Below are 20,580 nucleotides of genomic sequence, written 5' to 3' on the forward strand. Positions count from 1 at the left end.
AGGAAATTCTTCTTTTTATGGGGAGTGTAGACATTATTTTACTATATCCCTATCTATTGTTTTTAATCTTGCCAGAGGTACCAATATTGAATTAAATTTATGATCATATCCTACCTCTAGGCATTTTTAACCATTATTATACCAATCCTCGAATTCTTTTGACCGGTTGTGCATTTTCCTCCAAAAGATCTCCGGCAAAGAGCCCCCACGTGGGGCCCGTCAGGCATTGCAGCGCCAGCCTGACGAGGAGCACAGCCCTATGATGAAGCATGTCACCGGTAGGTGAGTGAGGGCTCGTGCTTCAAAAGAAAAATTTGTTTTCCTTGGTATGCAGAACCTTTCGGTCTAAAAGGAACTCTCTTTTTGGAATCGTGTGTGCAATTTTTGATTCGTACTGTTCTGGGAGCTTCACACACGGGACCAGGAGCCCTGTCTCCAAATATCCCATTTTTTGGCCCCTCCTCTTGTTGTTTTTTTGACACAGAGCACATCACCACAATTCTGAGGAAGCAAGAGCCCACAAACCAAAGAAAAGTAAGGATGAACTTGGGAAAGGTTGGCTGCTGTCATCAGTGGATTCCCAACATTTTCCTCCTAGAGCCAAAGCCTTTACAGAGACATACTCACAATGATATGAGCAATCAGGTACCTTTGGATGACAAGTGCATGAATGCCTTCCTAGAGCTCAGAGACAAACTCTGTAGTGTACCAGCAACAGGAATGCCAGATTATGAGAAGGATTTTTTTGATGTTCTATCACAAACATGACAGGTGCACATTGTCTGTGTTGGCACAGGGCCTTGGAGAAGTGAAAGGGACAGTAGTTTGCTCTTCAGCCACACTAGATGCGAAGGCCATGGCAGTTCCCGGTTGCCTGAAATTGGTCACAGCGGTTTGTATCGGAATCCAGCAGAGTGAAGTGATTGTAATGGTTTCCACTCTTATTGTGATGTTCTCCCACTCCATTGCAATTGTGCTGACTCGTGCTCAAACTCAGTTTTGACAAACAGCTGTTTGACCAAATATGGGCAAGTAATCTTGATGGCTGAAAATACTTACATAAGATGATGTAATGTTCTGAATCCCACAACACTTTAGCCAATTCCAGATCATGATGATGATGAAGAAAGATTTGATCATTGTTGTGTGAGTCTGACTGAATTATGCAACGGGCCTAGACCAGACATCCTGGATTCACAACTTGAAAAGGCCAGTTTGACATTAGTTGTAGATTGCTCTTGTTTGAGACACCCTAATGCAGGTTTCTTCAAACTGGAGGGCGGGCCCCAATAGGGAGCCTTAAGTGACCCCGGGGGGGGGCACCAGGCCTTGGCCAAAATAAGTGTTATGCCAATAACAAGGCTTTGTTTTAATCTGAAAAAAATGAGCAGCAGTAAACCTCTCTGTAATGGCCCATCACTAACATGTTTTGTCATTTATATCCGAGCTGGGAGTATGTGTCAAAAGGAAAGGGACTCCAAATACTCATCAAAACCCCACCCTCATTTCTAATAATCACACTGTGGATACTTTTACACCTTAGTAAGACCTGTCTGACCAGAATAGTATGTTTGCCATCATATATTTCATTGCATTTTTAAAACAGTAGCAGCCTTCACTGCAATGTTTAACTAAATGTAGACATAATTAAACATTACCAATTTAATATAATTTTTGTGAAAGATTTGGAGGGGTGGGCCGATGATGTTTTTTTCCACGGGGGCGCACAATTATAAAGTTTGAAGACCACTCTCTAATGGGACACTGAGACCAGCTTATGCAGTTGTGACTACCACTGGTATTGTGGAAGCATCCTCCTTGACCGATGTAACCTCAGCACAAACTACTTAAAGAAATGTAATTTGTGAATTGTGCTCTACACAAGAATGTAGATAAAATGGTCACAGTGGGCAATCTACACGCTGATCAGATATTGTGCTCTTGATTCCAGCTTATTCAATTTAGATGAGTCATGTAAAACTGCCAATGACAATGTAACCAGTATGGTTTTAACCACAATTCAAACATTTAATGGACTCAGAGAACTCCAAAATGAAGCACCCAAGAATGAGAAAGAGAAGTGGGCAAGAGTGGCTTGCACCAAAGATGCAAGTGCGACATGGATTTCAAACAATGGCAGGCTGGTGTTACCTCATTCTCTGTTGCCTGCAATGGTCCGACACTTTCAAGGTCCTACCCACATTAGGAGGTATGTTATTATATGCACCTTCCAGAAAAATTGGTTTATTCCCCGCTTTTGGTCCATGATTGAGAATTTGTGTCAGTGATGCATTAAAAGCCAGCAGTTAAATGCCAGCAAGAGAACAGCTGTGACCATGATTTTGTTGAGATGCCTATCTGTAATGGGCTAAGGTATGTCCTTATGATAGTGTATCTTTTTTTCCAAGTGGTCGAGGCATACTCAACTAGAAGGTGCAATAGTCTCACTGTAGCCAAACTATTATTGAGGGAGTTGATCCTTTGGTTTGACATGCCAGTTTTATTCAAATCGGGCCATGGGACACAATTAAAAAAGTAAGTGATAAGGCTACTCTGTGCAGGTCTAATAATTGACCAAATATTTATTTAACTGCAGTTATAGACCAGATGCATGAGGAATTATTGAATTATTGAACAACTTAGTAGTATGTTCAAAATCCATGATTACAAATGTGTGTGGCTCCACCTCGCTGAGTTGGTCTGATGCACTCTCACTTGTCTTGATGAGTCATAGAAGTACACCAAACAAAAGGACAGGACTCACCCCATGACGTGCTATGGGGAGAGCTATGAGAACTCCTTCTGCCCTTGGAGCTGCACTTGGAAACAACACAGAAGACATTGTTCTTGAGTTCTGCAAAGGACTATCTCATGTGGTATATTCTATGTGTAGTATATTCTATGTTCCATCAGGTCGACTTGGTGAGACTACCGGCAGGGCAGGAGTGGTGCCACATCCTCATTCCTAGAGACTGGAGTTTGGTAAAAAACACTCATTTCCAAGACCTGTTTGGAGCCTCCCTTGAAGGGGCAGCACTAGGTTTTTCTTGTGACCAACACTTCAATGAAACGAATTGGATTACCAAAGTGGATTCACACTTCGCACACGAAGAGGGTAAGATGAGCAATAAGTTGAGCAGCAACCACTAGTTCACAGAACTGAACTCGATCTGAATGCAATGCAAGGTCTCAAAAGAAGAAGAAATTGAGCTTCTAAAAAATGAATGTCAGCAGGTCCCATCTGACCACGCGCTACAGATATCGTGCAAGTTCAATTCAAAGAAGCAAGATCAATTTGAAGGAGTCTCAACTCCAGAGAAAGAAACAGAGACTGAGATTAAAGATTTGTATCTCTTGAACTCCTGGAAAGTCTTGGTCTGCTTTGAAGCGTAAAGATGATCAAAATGAATGCATTTCTCAAACTGTGGCAAATGTAGAAAGGTTACCAGCAGTGGTCAAAAACAGATCTGAAGATGGAAATCAGCATTGTGCATCAGAGCAAGTCATAAGCAATTCAATTTGAAAGCATGTATCACAAGGGGAAAATGGCCAAGAGGTGTAGGAAAAAGAAGAAGAATATTGAAAAAATATTCCGAGACCTGAGTCAAAGAACATGCAGAGCAAGGTGGAATGGATAGTGAACAATCAAAGGGTAAAATATCAAAGAGATTAAGGGGGTTATTACAACTTTGGAGGAGGTGTTAAACCGTCCCAAAAGTGACGGTAAAGTGACGGATATACCACCAGCCGTATTACGAGTTCCATAGGATACAATGGACTCGTAATACGGCTGGTGGTATATCCGTCACTTTACCGTCACTTTTGGGCCGGATTAACACCTCCTCCAAAGTTGTAATAACCCCCTAAGTGTGCCTAATAGAAAGTATGCATCTCCTGAATAGTAATATCTAGCTGATGTTCAGAAACCAGAAAAGTCGAATAAAGAAACCTTTGATTTGGTAGACTGTCAATGTTTGAAGAACCTTCATGAACATGAACTGATTAAAAGCTGAGACAATATTAAATTATTATTGAAAGTTGGCTTATTTGTGAGATTTAGCAAATCAATTGGGCATGCCGAACCTGAAATAAAAGTTAACCAGACCTTAGCAGATGAAAGAAGACAATTAGATAAAAAGTTGTTGCACCGAGATAATGATGGAGGTAATTTTAGTGAAAATTTATATTTTAGATTGTCAGGTGAATTTTCAAAACATATGGAAGTATGTTACTGTTATACGTACACATTGTTGCCTGCATCCCCTGCAGAGAGGGTGACCTATCGCCACCTTTCACTCACTTACCCTTTATCTTATTTTGTGTTTACAAACCTATTCTATCAACAGGATGTTCTTGAAGTACATTGTTCCAATCACAATACTTCTTTAGAAAATTCCGTATTATTAGAGGCTTGTATTCTTATTAGGAAAGCAGAAGCCTTGAGACTATGGACCTCATTACGAGTCTGGCGATCCAAAGACTGCCAGACGCGTGGTGGCGGTCGGACTGTCGCACTCCAGGAATGCCGTGCCCACCAGGAAAATGGTTTCAGACGGGATGATGGCTGCAGAAGTCGTGGTTAGTCACGGCAGCGCTGAGTTCAGAGCCACAACGCTGACCACGAGTATCTACATCATGTGCGAAATGGAGGTTCTTGAAGAATCCGGTGCCTGGGATGGAGTTAGCGAGGCGTTCAGTGAAATGGGGAGAGGGTTCTGAAAAATTAATGATTGGTTTAGAGATTTATGAGAAGGCATTCTTGTGCTACACTAGACCCTATAATAATTGTTTTCATTTGCATAATGTGTGTTAGATGCCTTTCATCAAAGGGAGAGTTAAGTTGTGAGGGTACAAAGATGCTGCCACCAACAACCGGAAGAAAAAGAAAACTGACCAGTTACGAGTTAGAAGACATTCAACTCAAAATGTTTGATGTAGTGAAGAAGCTAGAAGAAGCCAGACGCAGGAGATTTTATTAATTACGTATGAATTGTGATGACTTCAAAAATCATCAGAATGGGGGATGATGTAGGGTTTAATAATTTTACACATAAGAAAATTAGCATGGATTTGAAATGACGATATTATGTTGAACAAGTTATACTTGTGCTAACTTTAGGCAAGGTAGGCCCCAAATTCAAAACTGCATCTCTGCTTGTAGTCATTTTTCAGCACGCTGTCATCTTTTCAAATCTGCCTCTCTCTGCCCACAGACAGCTCATATACAAGAAACTTTGTAAACAGTGCTTTGAGATGTACTGTTACTTTCCCATGTATAAAATGATGTTTCTTTCTATAGAGCTCTGTACCACAATGTATCACTGAGAGTAAATTGTTCCAAGGTCTCACCTATTTTGAGCAAAGTGTGACTGTCATGAGAACTTGTACTTGTATCATATGCATATTATGCAGTGGTATATGGGTGTACTAACTGTTAAAGAACACCAGGGATGGGAATTGCATTATGTGAATCTGTGGGGTAATGCTGACACATTTGATTACAGAAGCTGTCTATTTCTTTCTTAAATCTGATTGGTTCACTTTGTGTGATTTTACTATAATTGTATTCATCTATAGATTGTATTGCATTTTGCATTATAAAGGAATCCTATTCCTGAGGGTGTGGGGCACAGTCTCCCTTGAGTTTTAGAAGGCAACTCCACATCCGCCTGACCTCTGATTTATAACTTTGATTTATTTCTTTAGAGCTGTTTGGTTCTGATATGTTATGCTGCGTGTTCAGCCTCTGCCCTCACAGTCCCAGACGTGTGTGGCATAATCTTCAGCCTACTGTCCAAGGCTCTGCCCTGCTCAGGGGCGTGGGTTGGTCAGTAAGACCAGGGGGTGTGGGCGAGCTTCAGATTTTCCGACAATCAGTCTAGCATATAATATTTAAATACATTCAACAACAAGCAGGGTGAATGAGAGGGGACTGAAGGGCATTGGAAAAGGAGAGGATTGCGGATCGATACGAGTGCTAAGTTAGAAAACACAATATTTTCTAAAATAACCAATATTTGTGAGCACTTTCAAAACAGAGAGGGAGAGAATGTGTGCGCATTTATGTCCATGTGTATCAAAATTCCTGGTGGAATCCGACTATCTCACACTATCCGACTGAAAGCACCTGTACTCAACTATTTAACAGAAATATCATTTATTAGGGGGATATAACACCCGACCGTCACCCCCCCCCCCCCCCACACACACACACAAATCTACGTCCTTGGCCCTGCTTCAGCTTCCCAACTCCTCCAGAGCTTCTGATGTTTTCACTGTTGCTGTCTTCATCTATGTGACGGGGGAGTGTGTGCATGAGTAAACTGTACTCCCTATCTTTTGTTAGTTTATCACTTTCTGAGTTCATAGGATACCGTGCAGGCGGCTGAGGGGCGAGAGTGTACTTTAAACCTTAAAAACATGGTTTCTCTGTGCCTCTGTATGTGGGATTTACTAGAGGATCACGTGGTTGTGTGTATTATTTACGAATGATTCCCCCTTTCCACCTATGTCAGGCATACATCATAATTACGGATAGTCTGTGGGGACCAACTTGAACGTTCCTAAACAGCTGTGTCCCCCCCCTGCTGTTGAATATAAAACTGGATAAGCATTGCTCACTGTTGGCATCCGCTCCAGCCAGATCGGTGTAGTGTGGGAACTCCTTCTGGGTGGTGTGCGCTAACTTCAACCTTCATAGTCCAGCTCGGGTAAAACCGGGTGGGCACACAGCCTTGGCTGATTTTGCTCCCTCATTGGGTTTGACTGATGCCTGGAGGGCTTGTAACCTCTAGAAGGTGGGATCTGTGTTTTATTTTGCAGCACGCCGATATATTACTCGCATAAACTACCTTTTCTTACCATCAATTGACTTGCACCTTGTCTCTGATGCACGGATATGACTCAAGTTGTATTGACTATTGCCCTTTTAAATTATGGATAGGCGATGCACCGTGTTTCGAAAGGTATGTGGTGCTTCCACATCTGGCGGCATGCTGACTGATGCTTTGCTGAATATTACGGGTTAATATTAATAGTCGTTGGGTAGATTTTCAGCAGACCCAAGTGTAGGCACATAAGCCGGTTTCATGAGGGAAAGGCGCGGTATATTTGAAAGACAGGGAGGGTAAGGGCGGATTTGGGCCGTTCTTCTCTGAGGAGAGGTCTCTTTAGGGGGTGGGGTGGTTCATTTCTTCATATATATTAGTGGGATTTTCTGTTGTAGGTTACAACGGATAGTGCTTCAGTGCAGACCTGTATCATTAAAACAGCCTTTTCACGCTGAGCAGTGCACAGTGTAGCCCGAGGAAAGGGTTGGCACAGAGATTACTTTCTATATTTAGAGAGCAAACACCCGTCATGTGGCATGTGTCTGGTTCTACTGACACGTCAGTAGCACTCAGGCAGAAAGCGAAAGGGGGAATCCCTTCTCCAGCGATGGAAGGGGCACCCCCTCACCTTACTGTAGGAAGAGAGAGGTCACTGTGAAGTTGGCAGTGCAGAAACCTCACATGCACAGCAGACATGCCCTTGACAGCCTCTAGCTCATCTTAGTGTGAAATAAGACTGTATTACCAGCTGGACCAAAGGCTATGTTTACACCTAATAAATTCACCGAAATGCTTCGGGGTAGTGGCACTTGCATCATAGGTCTCCTGACCCGTTACCCCCTCAGATTCTCTCTGTTTGCTGCTGAGGTGCTGGAGAAAGGGCACAGAGTGGAAACCGCAAGCAGGAAAATAGGAGCCCTATCAAAGAAAAGCCAAGAGCTGAACTACTACTCTTGGCTACTCCCAAATATCACCCCAAGGACTCTCCCTCAGAATTTCGAAAAGTTTTTGCTTTAGGCTCCCACTATTTAATGCTCCAGGTGGGGAGATCAGAGGTCAGCACCACAGTAGAGCAGGACGCCATTGCCTCAGGCTCAAAAGGACAACACTTCTATCCCACACCCTGCTAGCCTTTGTAACTCACTGGTGGAGCTGGTGAATTATACCGCCAAACACACTCTCCTGGTTCAAAGAGAAGTTCCTCCTCAAGCTTGCATCCCCCTCTGGAGCGCGTGTGTATGGAGAGTCAGATAGGCCAAGCCGGACTCGGGCTCAGCTGCTAAATCACCGCTGGAGCCCCCAAGCCCTTACTCAGTTGATCCGCAATGAACGACTCCTCTGATCTACGGCGCTGAGGATATATTGACAGAATTTACTGATTACTACAAACACAAACACTCCTTGGCATAGCTATGATCCGCAGTGGCAGCTCCTCCACTATGGCAGAAGAGCATCGCTCCTGCCCCCACCCCAGCAGCAAGGACTCAGGGATGTGGAATTCCTATCGCCCAACGCCCAGGACATCTTGTTTGGGGTCAAGGGCAACAAGTTTTTATGTTTACTTTGTCCTTGGGACAAGTAGGCCCAACCCCCTGCAGCACAAACCCTTTGGCTGCCTGTTTACAGAGAGTTGAGCTCTCTGCAGTTGAGGTAATGTGTTTCCAAAAGATAATGCTGTTCGAACTTGTATTTATGGTTCATTATTTGAAAGCCTACATTATTAGGGTGCGTGCTGTAAATAAATGTTTTAAGGTCACACTTCACTACTGACGTTGGTTCCAGTACAAAAAAACAAAAACGTGTACACACGTTTGAAAAGTTTAGGCTAAGAGGCTAAGTATAATGCTCCCAGAATGCTCTTTGATTATATGCAAATGAAGTGTCATTTAGTAAAATGTGTTGATGCATGCTAGTATTTCCCAAAAATATTTCTAATGGAAAATCAGTGTAACCATTTTCAACACGATTATGGGAAGCATGAAAATAAACAAACACTGACAAAGCCAACTGATCTGACATATTTTTATAAGTCTTTTAGTTTCATCAATGCGTGTCTTGTTTTGACATGGCTTTTGTAACACTTTATTGTTGTGGGAGCTACCAGGCCCTCAACATTGTAACAAACATTGGCAAACCCCCCCCAAAAAAGTTTTTGAACTCTTAAAGCACGCGTTGCCACCAGCGGCATAACAAAGGCCCCGCAGCCGCCCTCCAGGGGGCCCCGTCAGCACAGCACCTGCCCTGAGTGAGTCTGGAGAGGGGGCTCCTCCATGTTCTTTGCAAAGGGGCACCCTCCAGTTTCGTTACGTCACTGATTGCCACTGTAGTTCCTGACACTGAACAAAACTACTTTGTGTGGCAATATGCTCCTTGTGGAAGAGCAGAATGCGATCACTCACAGTAAAGCCAGCCGAAAGAGAGAGAAATAGAAGTTTAATAAAAACAAAATGTCTTTGTTAACACCAGACCTAATTAGGGACCAAGACCCACATGTAGGTAGCTTTTTGCATGTCGCAAACAGCGACTTTCGCTGTTTGCGACGTGCAAAAAGCACATTGCGATGCACAAACCCAGTTTTGCGATTCAGTAACCTGGTTACCAAATCACAAAACGGGTTTGCGACTCGCAATTAGTAAGGGGTGTTCCCTTCCTAATTGCAACTCGCAGTGCAATGTAGGATTGTTTTGTGACCGCGAATGCGGGTGCACACCAATCGCAGTTTGCACCCATTTCAAATGGGTGCTAACACTTTCGCAAAAGGGAAGGGATCCCTATGGGACCCCTTTCCCATTGTGAATGTCACTGTAAACATTTTTTCAGAGCAAGCAGTGGTCCTGCGGACCACTGCCGGCTCTGAAAAAATGAAACGAAAATGTTTCATTTTTCGTTTTTGTTATGCATCTCGTTTTCCTTTAAGGAAAACGGGCTGCATTACAAAAAAACCCCCAAAAAACTGCTTTATTGAAAAGCAGTCACAGACATGGTGGTCTGCTGTCTCCAGCAGGCCACCATTCGTGAGGGGGTCGCAAATTGCGACCCACCTCATGATTATTCATGATGTGGGCATTTGCGAAGCCCTTGCGAATCACAGATGGTGTCAAGGACACCATCCTACATTTGGATTTGCGACTCGCAATTTGCAGGTCACAAATCTGAACCTACCTACTTGTGGCCCCAAATTCTTAAAGAAAGTCACAAAAGTGCACCCATGGTATATGTTGTACCCCTATAAAATATTTGTGAACTGTATTTTAGCGTGGGTAAATACGATGTGTAGATTTGCTCATGTGAAAATCTATTGAGCATTTGCAAGTTCATTTTCCCTCCAGCACTTTCTTCCCAACCCTGGAAGAAGTTCTAATTCTGCCATTGTCAGGAGTAAATGTCCAACCTTTCTTATTATGGGAAAATATTAGAGAGAAGCTGGTAAAAATCTTTAAAACATGCAGGTTAGTAGGTTTGCAGACTCAAAGGCATTCCAGCCCTGGAACTATTGCTTTCTGCTTCCTCCAGCCCAGTATGCAGATCTGCTACAGTGGGGATTGAAATTCCAAGTATTCAAGCCCTACTATGGTAGTAGCCCTGGCATAATCAGAGAGGCTATTAATTGCTGCCATAATTTGTCGCCACACTACATGGCACCAAAGGGACAAGTAGATCCTTTTACAGGACAAGTAGATTTGAGAAGCAACCTGTCCCCTGGACAAGTAGATATTTTAATAAATTCCACACCCCTGAAGGTTTATTATCGTTTTATTTTTCAGGGGCGGGGCCATATGGGATGGCAGGCAGGCAGGGAGGGGCAGGAGTGGTGTGCACTCCCCTCAGTGTGCATGTGTGTTTGGCCACCGTCTCTGGACGCCCAAACCCACTTGTGCACTGAGCTCCCTCCAACCCGAGCTGTGTTGCTGGGTTGGAGACAGCAGGCACAGGCTCCCAGTCTGCCTGGGACCGCAAAGCCAGGGTGCTCTGGCCTATACTAACACTCCTCTCATGCTTCCAACAGCATGACAACAACGTTAGGATTGGCCGCAGGGCAGGCTGGGAGCCTGTGCCTGCAGTGAGTGGAGCCAGAAGAGCGGCACAGTGATGCTGCGGGTCAGGTACATTTTTAATTTTTTGTTTCTAATTTTGTTGTGCCCCTCACCGCATCGCATTGCCCCAACAGGAGATGCCTCTGCTATGATGCTGAGGATTAGACTCCGTACTTTGACCGATTACCCAACTGCAAGTCCCCTAGCAGTGATGGCATCCCTTCTAAATTTTACAAGGTATTCGCTGCGATTCTCGCCCCCTCAGCAGCTGCAAGTGTATGGGAAGGCTCTACACAGTGATATCTTGCCCCATCCCTACGTGAACCCATCCTTATCATGCTCTTGAAGCCTGATAAATCCCTAGAGTCCCCAGAATCCTACCATCCTCTCTCCCTCACCAACACTGATGGCAACATTTTTGCTAACGTGTTGGCCAATCTTGCTCTTGCTTCTTCCTGAATTAATCTCACCGGATCAGGCCGGCTTCATCCCAAACTGCTCTACTTCCCATAACCTTTGGACACTTTTTGCCCTCTTAAAACCTGAAGAGAAGGCTGTGGCAGTCTTTCTTGACGCCAAAAAAGTGTTTGACTCTCTGGAGTGGCTATTTTTGTTTGCAGTACTCCGGAGGGTTGGTATCCCTGACCCCTTCCTGCGCTTGATTTGGCTACTCTACATTTCACCTATGATTCAAATCCGTGTGAATGGCCGACTATCGAACCCCATGCCCATTGGCAGAGGTACCTGTTAAGGCTGTCCTCTGTCCCCACAGCTCTACACTTTGGTGACTGAACCATTAGCATCAGCAATACACTAATTGCATGGGCACAGAGTACTGGTGTTTTCGCATGTAACATAGTAATCTCTCTTTACAAGGATGATGTCACTCTTTACCAGAGTAACCTAGAGGAGAACTTGGAACCCGTTATACTGGAGTTCTCCTTATTTCAAGTGTTTGCCGGCATAGCCATCAATTGGACCAAGTCCTCTATCTTTCCTCTTCGGCCACTAAATCCTCCACACTGTCATTGCTCATACAATGGACAACTGACTCACTAAAATATTTGGGCATCCAAGTAAGTCCCAATAAATCAGATATTATCCTGGGGAACTATGGAGTGGCACTTACTAAATTCGAAGAGCAGATTTGCAGCTGGATTAAATTAGCCCTTTCACTGATGGGACGCATTGCCATTATGAAAAAGATCATCCATCCATGTCTACTCTATCCTTTTTAAACATCATGATCCTTCCCCCTCTGCCTTTTTTTGTATGCTGTGTAGCACTTTGGTGTGGCTTGCTTAGGTGGAAGGATAGCCTCATATCTGTTGGGAAATGCTAACCCTGTTGTATGATCAAGGTGTCAAAGAAAGGGGGGATTGGGAGGAATAAAGGTCCAGTGTATATCCTCCAATGCAAGTTTAATAGTAACGTAATACACTGTTCCTAAGAAAGCCAGGGGACTGCAGGATGAGTGCTCTAGGATACACCTACCCTAGTCGCGCTCCCGTAGATGACGTCATCTACGGGAGCGCGACTAGGGTAGGTGTATCCACCCGCAACCAGGCATCCACAATTTGGTATGCGCATCTGGCTGTAGGCCCGCGTGATCCCAGGAAGCCCTTACTCTAAATGGGAGGGGCGACGAATAGGAACAGAATTTATGGCCACAATGGACTATTGTAAGTGACTGACGTTATCTAATGTTTTGACTGTCAGTTCTGATTTATAATTAGCCAATTTAGCTTACAGTTGGAGGAGTTCCGTTTACACTAGGTCCTGAGGAAGCGTCATTGGATCCATATGGACCGCTGAGACGCGAAACATGTCGACCCAATACAGAGGTGGGGTCCTGTAGTTTCCTGACCCCCCACTATGAGATATACAGTTAGAGAGTGGTTGAGCATTACCTCTGTTTCACTCTTTTGTTGAGTATTTTAATCTTGGCCTCTACCCGACATTAATAGAATAAAGTCAAAACGAGACAGGGTTCAGAGCCAATTTTAGATTCTTTCTTTTTCTAACCCTCCTCGGTGTCTTCCCCCTTTATCTACCTGAGGGCGAGAGTGGCATCATCGAGAAGATCTCCGGCAAAGAGCCCCCCATTGGGTGGTGCCCGTCAGACATTGCAGCGCCAGTCTGACGAGGAGCTTGTCCGATAATGAAGCATGACACCCAATTGGGTGTGTGAGGACTCGTGCTCCTGAGTTATGGGACCCTAGAGCACTCATCCTGCAGTCCCCTGGCTTTCTTAGGAACAGTGTATGATCAAGGTGGCCTAGCAGCTGCCTATTTTAAACTGAATAATCTCTGTACTCAAGCCTCCTTTGCCAGCTATTGGCTGCAACTTCCCCCTACTTGGTGCATTATGTCTCTGATCCCGTGAGAAACAGCCTCTACCCTTAAGCCCGAACCACTCACTGCACTTACAGCGCGGCCATTATATTGGATGCATCTTTACCACTCATTCCCTTACCATGCATGTTGTTACAATGGCACGTTAGGGAAAGCAGCATTGGCCTTTAAAGTACAATGCTTTACTACTGTTGTGTAGACTGGAGTTGGAATAGTAAATTATTCCGCTCCAACGTCTAGCGCTTTCTCTAAGGCATGTCGCCCTAATGATATGCGTGGTAAAGGAATTGTAATTGTAATGACTGTGGAGTAACAGCATGCGTTGTAAAGGCATGCTTTCTTCAGATATACAACCGATCGTGCACCAATTGCACCATGATATAGATACCATAGCACGCAATAAGCATGGATATGGCTACAGACTAAATTTGGTTTCAAGTTGCTTTATTCACCTGTGCAGAAAATCTTATGGTCCCCAGTATTTAACCGAGGAAAGACTGGCCACTCAACGAATAATGAGGTTGGGTGTTGTTGAGATGAGCAATTTTTCCCTGACTGGCAGTTGTGCGACCACCTCACAGCTCCCACCGGTGTACCACTCAATTCGCTAGATCTCTTTACCGTTTTCCGCCTTAGAGCACTGCTTCAGGAACATTAACAGACCTTCCGGCAGCGACCCCAGAGTGTGAAATCCTCACCGTCCGCTCAGGGCATCTTCCCTGAGACAACTCCTTTCTCACCTCTGTGATTCTCTGCAATCCATATTAAAGCTGGGCTCACAGCCCACCAGACTGCCATCACTGACAAAGAGTGGGCAGGCATATGGGCTCTGACTCAGTCCCTGTCTCCGAAAGGCAGACTCCGAATTATACACTTGAGTTTTAGACATCACATCTATTACACCCTACCCAAGCTGTACAAATGTAAACTTCTGGCCCATGACCAACGTGGTAGATGTGTTGGGGCTGACTTCCTACATTTAGCCGAGCTGTGCCCATCCATTGCGGCATAGTGATCTGCTGTCTTTTCCACTCTCTCGGACATCCTTCAGGCACAACTGCGTCCATCACCGGGTCTGGTGCTCCTTTGTCTCCCGACAGACTTACGCATTGACAACAAAAAGCTTGCTGTATGGGGGAGTAGGTGGATACCCTCTATACAGGACTAAATAGTAGATCTGGCCCATTGCCAAAGGCAACTGGATCCGTATTGCTCCATGCTGCCTCCTTTCAGCCAGTCCAAAAACAACCAGGGCCCCATTCAAACATATTTGCTTGCCTATGCCTCCCCACCCCACCTTCTGACTTTGTTACTTCTGCTCTTTTGTTTCTGGGGCTCTCAATGAGATTTGCTGGATGCTAGCGAGCACACCCTAAATTTACTGGCTGCTCATGTGGCTTCCAGTTGCCGCGGAGCCTTCCGGCGCCATTTTCGTGATGTTGCCGAGCAGCCGAGGCTGCTTCGCAGGCAGATTTTCTACTCGAAAAGCAGCTAAATCTACTTGAAAAATACGTTTTTGAGTGAATATTCTACTGCAATTGACCGTGCAGGTTGTTTTTAGTGCGAAAAGCATTTTTTAATTTTACTTTTTTATCAACAGAAAGGGAGTGCACCAGAGACTCCAACTTCCTCTTCCTGTACAGCAGGCTCCTCCTAGTGCTTTGTCCATTTACTGGTCACTTTCATTTGGACTTTAAGGTGGGAGGGTCACACTATCTATCTACAATTCCTGCTGCATTTATACCATTGAATTTTAAGGTCTCTGTTTTTGTGGTGTCCCAGATAAGTTGAAAAACAGTTGTATAAGGATGTTGTTTGTTTTATAAGGGCATGCACCAATGTTTGTTTGTACTTTTGATTTTTAAATTTGATTGTGGTTGTAGTGGGTGTCCTGGAGTTTCGGTAGGGCCTTCGTTATAATTTTGAATTTGCGGCCATTTTTTGCAGCCAGCCAGTGGCTTTTTCTTAATAGATAAGCATGTGTTCTTCTTTGTTCATGCCTACTTGCTTGTTGTTTGACCATGTGATCATTTTGTATAGGCAGTCACTGTGCTTTTGTTTTGCCATAGATTTGCATGCACTCTTTGTTGCGGCCATTCTTCCTAGCTTGTTGTTGTTGATTGACCATGTGACCGGGAGCCATTTTGTGCAGCCAGCCAGTGTGTAAATCCTTTTTTTCCAGTTTTCAAAGCCATTTCCAGGGAGGTTGATAGTACAGGGCAATGCCTTTTTGTTTTTCTTAATTTTTTAAAACTTTTTTCTGATATCAGTTTAATATGTATGAGGATCATTGTAGTATATGTATGAACAATCTTTAAAGTTATATGCATGCTTTTTTATTTTTCACCTTCACCTCTTCTGTAACCCAAATCCTCATAGTAACCTAGTACATCAGCAATTAATTTATTTGATTATGTATCTATTTTTTTTTTTTTTAATGTTTTTTTCTTTTTTTTTTAACATTGTCACTCCATCCACCTCCTGTCGGTCATAGATTCCTGCCGCACAACAGCATTCATTTTTTAGGTATTGTGATTTCTCCTTTTCCCCTGGACTCCCTGCCTGCCATACGTGCACAGCCACACACATACCAGCATTAATTTTTTAAGGATTATTCAATTTTCCCCTGGACCACTCTGCCTGCCATAGGTGCACACCAACATTTAATTTTTAAGGATTATACCATTTCCCCTGGGCCCCCTGTCTTCTATAGGCAGGATTATTCAATTTTCCCCTGGACTCCCTGCCTGCCATAGGCACACATCAGCATTGATTTTTTAAGGATTATTCAATTTTCCCCTGGATCCCATGTCTGCCAGAGGCATGATTATTCATTTTCTCTTAGACACCCTGCTTTCCATAGGCATACACCAGCAATCATTTTTGAGGATTATTCCAATTTCCCCTGACCCCCCTTGCATCCCACAGGTGTCTCCCCTTAGATACACCTAAAGCATACAGTTACATCTGTAAGTTGTTATCCTGATTGAAAAGGAAATATTATGTTATGGTGCTGTGGTTTGACTTCGGAATGGATACACTAACCACAATAAATTATAGTGTCTGTACTATGAATAATTCAAACTGCAAAAATGCCATGTTTCACTAAATGTTTTTCTTGCTTTTAGGTGCACAAGAGACATCCCCCACAGACTACTGCCATACAGAAGGCTGGCACAAAGCAACATCACCAGAACATGTGAGTCCTCCAGTCTCTTCTGCTTGTACAGCAAAGTGCTACTGTCAACTGATAGAGCTTGAAGATGACTCAAAGAAAGGTGCTGCAAAAAAAGTGGCCAGTGAGGAGGAGAGAAAGTAGCAGATTTCCACCCACCACTGACGTGCAGCCCCAAATATTTTTCAGGAAACTGTGTGCCTGCCGCTCCATCCTCTAGACAGTAAGCTTGAAGCAGCACTCCAGCATCAATAGCACCACCTCATCCTAAGCCCAAAACCATATCTTTCAGCAAGGCAGCCACTGCAATCATGGTGATGAGCAGTGAGTCTGAATTAGAGTTGTCTCAGCTGCAAATCAGTACCCAATTGTCCCAGGACACTGAGTAAAGTGGACAAATTGAGCTGCAGTCAGTGTTAGTAGATCTTCCTGAAGTAGGAGCAGAACAAGAGGATCATCCTCCTGCTGAACAGGATGTACCTCTTTTTGAACCATTGGGTGCTGATCTCAAGCAAGAAAAAAGGAAGGGTACTCCACCATATTCTCCAACCCTCACTTCTGATGATCTAGACATAGATTGGACCCCGGCTATGTCTGAGACCCACCATGAGAGACAAGGGAAAAGGAAAGTTCATGAAAGCCTTACATTTATGAAAGGGGATAAGGAGGACGCGCCAGTCATTGTCATGGAAGCTGGCTCAGAGGAGACAGACAATACCCCTCCTATTCAATCTGCTTCAAGGGATGTAGTACTGGTACCATCTCTGCCACCACCGCCAGCTTACATACTTGTAAGGCCCCCTACTGAGACCTGCATCCACCACTACCTCCTACCTGCAAGGAGGCAATTGTCAACACATTCACTGTTAGAAATGGGGCCTCTAGTTGGCAGTCAGTTTACACCCTGTCCAAGTAGGGAACCTCACTATCGTCAGGGCAAGGGAGATACCCAACTCAGATAACCCCTGCTCACCCCCTTGGTAGCTTGGCATGAGCAGTCAGACTTATCTCAGAAGCAATGTGTAAAGCATTTGCACATAGCACACAGTAATACAGTGAAAAGACTACAAAGGACTCCACACCAGTTTTAGAAAAATAGCCAATATTTATCTTTGTAAAACAAGACCAAAACGAGAAAAATCCAGCATACATTAATAAAGGTAGGAATTTTGCAAGAATTACTTGAAGTCCATAGCTTCGTTTGGGGCTATCACTGCGTCGTGAACAACAAATCCAACAGTTCAGGCTGACCGCGGCGTCGCGGGCCAGCTACAGTGTCGGGAAGAACCACAAACAGTACCTCGGAAATGTAGGGCGTCATGATCCTCACCATGAAATCCAAAGTGCGGCGTCGCTGGCGTCGGCAGGCGTCTGTTTCGGAGGTTGGTGCAGGGGTCGTCGGGCCCTTGAAGTTCACACCTGTTGCAGATCGAACTCCGGCCAGATGACAAAGTCAGGAGCGCTGGCGTTGATGGCATCAGGGCTGCGGTGCGAAGTGGAACGATGCAACATGCGGTGCCCACAGGTCACACTGCAGGCAACAGCTCGGTGATGGCGTCCTGTGGCACTGGTGAGACCAGGGCTGTGTGGTTGAAGCAGAGCAGAGTGGTGCAATGTGTGGTGTCTCCAGGTAGCAGTGCAGGCAGCAGCGTTATCGTTGATAAAGCGATGTTGCCTGTAGGTCCACGGTGGCGGTTCGACACAGAGTGGGCTCCATGCGGCGCCCAGGGGTCGCGGTGCAGACATGGGCATCTGTTGATGATGCTGGAGTTGATGGCAATATACTAAAATAAGGGTATCCAGCAGGGATGGATGTATAATCAAATATCTAAGTGAAAACCTACATTTTCCACTGAAAAAAATATTTCTTTATTATAATTAAGTCAATTAAATTTCAGGGTCACCTAAACACAACTATACACATGACATGAAGACAAAAAGCGAAAAATTAAATACTACAAACAATACAATTAAACCAAAAATTCCTTGGGGCACCGTAATGCAATAATCATAGGCTGCTTAGCCATCCAGTGGCAAGCAGTATCACTCGGAGGTAATGACAGTTGTGTAAGGAGGGTATCTTCCAGCAGCAGAAAAGTCAATCACTGGTATAAGTGTCCGATACCATCAAGAGTTATTAAATCCAATAGTTCAGAAATTCCAACAGTCAGGCCTCCGTAATTGTAGTCGACGCGTTTCAGCCTTTATAAATCTGGCCTCCTCAGGACAATGGGAACAGTGCCTATATGCACAACAACAAACCAAATTAACTACAAGGTAAAAACGCACTTATTAAAAACAACCACCAGGTGTGAACAAACCACACCTGTTCACCATAAGGAACACCAGTGTGTGATAAAGAATAATTAAGCTGAACCAGCAAGAGGCCCAATATAGAAATGAATGAGAATAGACAACCCAAAGGATATAAATTTGATATGTTGGAAAACTGAAAAAACAATACAAAAATATATATATTACAGAAATTTCCTGAGAGCAATGTCTTTCAAAAGTTATAAATTAATTTAGACAAAGTGCTTAATTAGGTAGTAGTGTGCGTAGCCACAGAGACTAACCTCTAACCAGGTCAATATGATGCGGTACCGCTATACCAGTTGAGGCATCACGCAGCTTGCCACAAAGCTGTACAAGGAGCATAGAAACATCAAGTTTATACAAGTGAAACTAACACTTTGTGGGCTGACAAAGAAACATATATATCTACGGGCCCAGGCTTACCTCATTATTATAAAGAGAAAAAGAATCCACACGCATTTATTTCAAGCGAAAGAAGCATCAAATGCGAGCGCCGACGGAGCGCGCGTTTAAATATCAAAATGCCATCGGGAAGTCGCTGTGGCTATGCGCACTCATAGTAAAAACAAAGGAGGTGACCAACATAATCAAGCATAGAAATTATTCGTATGGGAGTCATCTTTGAAAGTAGCAGGGGTAATACAAATTCAACAGCAAAGGTAGCATGCTTGCTAAAAATAGCATAACTGAAAAATGTAAACAGCCTAAATAACTGAAAAAAGCATTGGTACGACAGAGGCACATATCGAAGCTTGTCAAAAAGGATACCTTTGGGCATTTTAGAATCCATTACCAGGGCAGCCCCGGAAACATATCGGCCATCTTAAAGTGAACCTTGCATCACTATGTAAAAGAACATTAAAGGTAAATAAAGATAAATAAACCTTTCAGTGAAGCCTTGAAGAGAAACACAATGCAGATAATTAAAGTATTACACCTTGATTAGAGACCACATTTCTGACAAATCATTTAACCCCTCCTTGGCAGTTCCAAATTTTTCTATCAGACATGCTTCCATTCTGTCCAGAGTAGAAGCTGTCGATCTGCATGTTTTTGTTTTGCTCGCTACATACAGAATTGACCATCTAATATCTTCTGGTCGATGGTCTTTTTCAATATAATGGTCAACCAGTGGAGCCCCACGGACAGCACAGCGAATCCTTGACATGTGTTGTAGGATATGTGTTTTCACAGGCTGTATCGTCTGACCAATATATGTAAGCGAGCAGGGACATGTAATGCAATAAATCACATAACGTGTGTTTCAGTTTGAAAAACAACGTTGGTGATGTATTTTGCCATTCACCTCTACCTGACTGCTCTTCTCAGTATTTTGACAAGCCAAACAGTTGTTACATTGAAAATGGCCAATGATTGGACTAAGATCTAACATACTTCTCAAATCTGTTCGTTTCTTAGTATTAGACATGAACGAAGCATGTACTAAAGAGTCATAGATGTTACAACCTCTTTTAAATGCAAACAAGGGTTTATTTAACCCTACAGGGAGAAGCAATTTCCAATTTCTTTCAATAATCGGCCTAATTCGATTCGCTTTAGGGTTATATGTTAGTACACACGTCAAAGGGCACTCCTTGTTTTTTTGTTTAGGAGTCAACAGATGCTCATGTGGGGTATACCAAACACACTTGCAGGCTCCTTTGACGATTTTCTAAGGATAGCCCCTATCTATCAACCTTGATTTGAGATATTCTGCGTTTTGAAAGTAATCTTCTTTATTGGTACAATTTCTGCAGATTCAAAGGAATTGGCCATATGGTAAATTCTCCTTGAGGGTCCGAGGATGGTTACTTGAAAAATGAAGTAAAGTATTTCTATCTGTGGGTTTTTTGTATAAATTCACAGAAAT

The 20,580-nt window shown here is 43.7% G+C and overlaps 1 protein-coding gene across 1 annotated transcript in view; it reads right to left on the reverse strand.

Annotated features, from left to right (window-relative positions):
- DDX11 (DEAD/H-box helicase 11) overlaps positions 1-19,249 on the reverse strand; it is a 593,235-nt gene extending 573,986 nt beyond the window's left edge. Inside the window, exons 1-2 of the mRNA XM_069228147.1 lie at positions 19,134-19,249; positions 18,971-19,037 (exon numbers count right to left, since the gene is read on the reverse strand). The gene's annotated coding sequence lies outside the window, so the exon portion shown is untranslated. The remainder of the gene's footprint in view (positions 1-18,970; positions 19,038-19,133) is intronic.
- Between the last annotated feature and the right edge of the window lie 1,331 nt (positions 19,250-20,580).

This window comes from Pleurodeles waltl, chromosome 4_1 (assembly GCF_031143425.1).
Source record: "Pleurodeles waltl isolate 20211129_DDA chromosome 4_1, aPleWal1.hap1.20221129, whole genome shotgun sequence".
NCBI classification, from domain to species: Eukaryota; Metazoa; Chordata; class Amphibia; order Caudata; family Salamandridae; genus Pleurodeles; species Pleurodeles waltl.